Source organism: Streptopelia decaocto (genome assembly GCF_964273445.1).
Source record: "Streptopelia decaocto genome assembly, chromosome: 1".
Taxonomy (NCBI): Eukaryota; Metazoa; Chordata; class Aves; order Columbiformes; family Columbidae; genus Streptopelia; species Streptopelia decaocto.
Genome location: NC_138663.1, coordinates 43,007,829 through 43,013,012, shown reverse-complemented (window position 1 = coordinate 43,013,012; position 5,184 = coordinate 43,007,829). Strand labels below are relative to the sequence as shown.

Below are 5,184 nucleotides of genomic sequence, written 5' to 3'. Positions count from 1 at the left end.
ATTGTTGTTTTCCTTTGGCTGTAATATCGCTTATAGAGTGATAACATGCAGCACTGAAAGTAACAGTCTAGTTTGTTTCTCTCTGATACAATCGTTGATACATTTTTCTATTTCTGACTTATTTTCCATGTTTTCCTTTGATTCCACAATTCTCAAAGGTGTATCCTCCATTTTACAGAAAGCAAACTGTTCAAGAATAAATATTCCAGCTACTTTTAGCTGAGCAAAAATAATACACTCTGGATACTTATACAACTGGGTCAGTTATGGGTTTTAGTAAATATCTATGGATCTTTACAGATATTTGAGAAGTTCTTAGTCAAGCAAGCTACTTTAAATCCAGTTATTTCTGTTTTTCTCTCTTCTGTTTTTCCAGATATTTTCTTCTATCAGGCCACCTCATGAGAGTCACATCCCTAGCTGCCAATACTGATTTTTGTGTCCATGTTTGGATTTTTTTTTCCCCAGCTCCAACTTTAATAAGCCTCCTGGGCTTGCTTTGAAGATTTCTTCTGCAACTGCAAATAAACTCTCATGTGTCTCTGATGCTTCTATTTGGATTTAAAAAGTTGAGTGACCTTGTTTTAAAGACTGAACAAAGAACTCTTGAAGACATGTGGAGATGGGTACTCAACACACACCTGGACGCAAACCTGGAGTACAGAAAAAAAGTAAACATGTTTAAAATTTTTTTTCTACCTTCATTATCAAATTGATCTGAGCCTGTTGTAATGTTTAAGATCCTTCCTGTGTTTACTGTGTGAAAAAGGAGTTCTGTAATTTTTTTTTTCATTAGAGGGGGTATGTTTCCCATTTCTGCCGAATGCTTGGGTTCTTCTATATAAGAAAAACTTTTTCCATGTATTTGGGGAATATTTATAATATTTTCCTTTATTACTCCATTCTGTTTTAAAGCCTTGACTGAAGCTCTTGAGACATGTTGAAACAACCTGAGATCACCCGAAAGGAAACCTGAAATGTCATGGTACGAACTTAGCCTTGCAATGTCAGGAAGTTTGCAAGCAGCAGTATATGCCCTACTCTGAGGCACCCCTGCTTTAACACAACTGCTTGCCAAAATCATGTTACTGCCTTCCAGCATAACCCCTTGAGAGAAATGAGTGGTGGTGAAGGCCTCCTGGAAATGGCTGGGGAAAAAGAAAATCAGAGAAAATGGGTGGGAACCATGCACAGATTTTACTGCTCCTACACATGTTCTCCAGGGATAGGGAGTGGCTTTTTATTATGTGGCTGTACAGTGCATAGCATAGCAAAGCTTCAAACCCTGCTAAGGTATTTTAGATGTTTTAGGAATGCCACTCAAAATTGTGCTATGTAACCAATGTTCATGGTAGTGCTTTGAGAATTTGGTTCGTTCCCACAGGTTTTACTTGTATCCACATTACCAAACTACATATTGATGCGACTGTTGCTGTCACTGTTGTGCCATGATTGGTCCTCACTCCATTCTGGGCTATTTTATTTTTGGATTCTGAGTATGACACTCACCTCTAATGGCATGTGAATGCCTGCATCTAAGCTAGGTACCTTGGGTTTTCTCCCCTGTCCCTAGAGGTTTAGTCAATGTAGCTGAGACTAGGGTACAACTCACACTGAAGCAGATGCCTCCGTTTGGTTAGACGAACACCTCCTTCAACTCCAGTGGTTTTATTGACTAGATCTCCCTTGGCAGCTGTGCTATAGATACAGAAAGTTAGGAGACATGAATTCCATCCTTAGAGACCTCTACCATGCTACTGGTATAGCTAAGCACAGAAAGCTGATGTGTAGATGGTGCCTAATGTGATCCCAGTCAGAGAGCTGGGTGCTGCATGGATTGTGTCTGTGGCCCAGGGAAGGGACTGTCGGAAGGTTTTCCCTGTTCTGTGAATCTGTTGTAACCAGGTCCACAGAGTCAGCTGCGTCTGGGGCAGAGCATGAACTCCAGATGATAATTTTTATCCCTTTTCCCTCCTGCCTGCCCTGTCCTGCTCTTCCCTTTGGCAATCTCTGTTGCTGTTCCCAGGTCTCGCACTGCCCTCTACCCAGTCTGCCAGTTTTTCACTGATTTCATTGATTTTTCAATCAACATTTTTCACTGGTGTCTTTCTAACTACAGGGACAACAGAAGTAAGATAAATTCCTTCCGCAGCTTTTGAAATATCTTAAGACATAAGACAAGCTGCACTGGGCCAGCCCCAGGGTTCACACACCCACCATCAAGTTTCTGACATCTGCCGATAGTGAAAAATGCAGGGCAAAATGCAGGGCAAGTCCACGGTGGTACTTCCAGCCTGCGGAGTTCTGGCTCAAAGGTTACCTGTATCAGAGACAACATCTTTGAATCTAAATACATGAACTTCCATAAACAAGGTAGCAATGTGGCAGTGGGTCTGAGGCTGACATGTCTAACCTCTCCTCTCCCTTGACTAGCGTTGCTGGCTGCCTCAGCCATGTGTGGATGTTTTGTAAACATGAGGTTTACTTGCAGGAACCAACTCAATCACTTTTCCTCATTTTTTTAAGTGAAATAATAATTAATTTTTCCTTAGCTATAAGCTCCGTAGGAATTCGCTATAGCCAGACAGTGGAGAAGCAGTCAATGAAAGCGCTGCCACCTGTGGTGGAAAGGGCCTTGTGGCAGGTGAGTGGTAGCAGGGCTGATGCTTCTCAGTGGCAGTATAGAGTGATTTTATGACTTGCACTGAGGATTGCCTCCGATTTAATACTTAGTCATCCATGACATAGACTCACTGGGATAACTAGTCTCTAAAGAGTCTTGTGACTTAGGAAGACCTCTATGAGGAGCAGTTCATCCAGAAGCCTTCTTTAGCTTAAAGGGTACACCCCCAAATTGTCAAAATAAAGACTGATCGTAAGAAACATTGTAACATCAGTGCTGAGAGGAACAGTGACCAGCTTTCCAAAATGACACAGAAATAGGGAAGGCAATGGGAAAGGCTAATGGAGGAAGATGCTCTGGGGAGGGAAAAGTTTAGAGACCTCTTTTTACGCAAGGGAAGATGAGTAGACAGTATATGCTTACTGATGGCAAACTCTGATCTTACAGTGCTGCATCAATAAACCAGAGCATTTAAAGAACAGCTACCCAAGATGCATACACTTTCAAGGAGCATGAGCTTGAATTTACATTTCCACAGCATGCGGTGATAACCTAAAGCCAGACCCCTCTGGAGCTAACCCAATAGTTTGCAGTCTGCTTTCCTGCCTAACTCAGGCTGGGAATGACACCAAGCAGTCCCCTGGTGGAATGGCAAATAGATTATTTTGCTATGGCTTCTTGTACTTGCTACATTTTTAATGTACCACCCTTAACATGGGCTGGCTTATTTTGCTGCACAAGAATATGGGAACTATTCTGTTATTTGCCCACTTATTTTTTTATACAAACTTGTTGTCTAGAGTTGATGTGATTTGTGTAAAATATTCAGCATCCATCCAGTGATTTCTGGACTAGCAAGTAGGTGGCACGTCTGTACATCATAGCTCAGACGTCCTGGAGCTGGCTCCAGTTACAGCTGGAATATCTGAGCACTGCTGTGCTGAGATAGCAGTTTGGATCTAGAGAACAGCACAGCAGTTTCACTAGTGACTCCATTTCTCTGCAGGGAAAATTAACTGGCCAGGCTGCTGTGCTGAGGTGTTAGATTGTTTCCCAATCCAGAGCTATTTTGGTGAGCATTAACTCTGCGATCTTTGCACCAAGTTCTGCTGTACAATGCAGGTAGGCTCTGTTGCCTGTTTCTGCATGAAACAGATACCTGAAATAACAGACAACATGGCAAATACTAACCCAATAGAGGTTACTTTTGTCTGTCTATTGCAAGATAGCTGTCTCCAGATTAGGACAATATGGAGCAGATCTGGTGCTGCTTAATCAATCAAGAACATCTGGAATGACGGGGTAAATCAGCAAAGCAGACCTGAAATGCAGAAAACAAACAGGTCAACAATGTTCCTTTCTGCTTTTAAGATGAAAGTAAAGCCTCTTGCGTCAGTGAAATAACAACAGCTCAGATCAAGTAGCACTAGAAAGGTGATGAAACCACTGCAATGGCTTTAAGATATCTGGCATGTATGCTGCTGAGGAAATTGGTGCAGCAGCAAGAATTCTGCATGGGCTGTAAAATACTGCTGAGAAGCTATATATATATAACTGCCACAGTTTCATGCTTTAGCCAGCTGAAACACTTATAATCCAGAAAGTGGAATATATGTGACAAGTTCCTGCTCTTTAGGTGGGTTCATGGACTTTCCTAGACCTCCTCCAACCTTGGATGATGTCCTTTTTCTTTTTCCAATATGTTTCCAAACATTTTCTAATGGAGTGAGTGTTCCTGCCCTCCAAATTAAAGTGCAGTGACAAGCATGCCACTTGCCTTGGTGGTTTTTCACGGACCCTTTAGAAATAGTTCATAGAGTCCCTGGGGACTGTAGACCACAGGCTGAAAATCACTTAATAATTATCTTTCCTGTTGTCTTACAGATTCCTGGGACACAGCATCTCTTTGAGCAGAAGGACCACAGTGATGAATTCACAAATGCAGTCATTGCTTATTTGAGACAGAAGGCATATTTTTTAGGTCAGGACAGTGGGGTAAGCAGGGTAAAAAGATCCTGAGAGAGAACAAAAAGGGCCAAGTGACATTTAGTCTGTGATATGAATTATTTTCTTCATTTAGTTCTGCATTTTAAACTTTTATTTGGAAGGTGAGGTGAGAAGTAAGTGAGTTTATAGGATAGAAAACACAGGTTAGACTCACTCTGCTGTTGCTAGTTTTTTTTTTTTTTTTTAATTGGGGTTTAGGAACAGTCTTTGTTTCTTCTTCAATTGTATTTTTAACTTTTGGCAGAGTCACACAGTTTTGACGATGCTTATTTTTATAGATTTCAGAAAACAAGATAAATAAAAACAAGCTATTTGTATCTCAATGCTTGTGTCATTCAGTCATAGCCATGACTTTCAATGGTCAAAACAGAACCCAACAACTGCTTTTCTACAGCTGTGGAGAGCTTGGATAATACTTGATAGTGCTAAAGGTACAATATGTTTTCCCAAAAGCCCCCTTCTTTGCTTCCAGTAAGAGGAAGTTCTTATTTATGGGACAGCTGCCAAAAGATGAAATGTTATAAAACTGCTTTTCTCCAAGTAAGTCTGTACCA

At 41.2% G+C, this 5,184-nt stretch overlaps 1 long non-coding RNA gene across 1 annotated transcript; it reads left to right on the top strand.

The window, feature by feature from the left end:
* Positions 1 to 623: 623 nt before the first annotated feature.
* On the top strand, positions 624 to 4,632 carry LOC309439715. Its single transcript, XR_014184061.1, has 3 exons — positions 624 to 671; positions 916 to 985; positions 4,508 to 4,632. It is a non-coding gene; the product is annotated as an uncharacterized lncRNA (long non-coding RNA).
* The last annotated feature ends 552 nt before the right edge of the window (positions 4,633 to 5,184 follow it).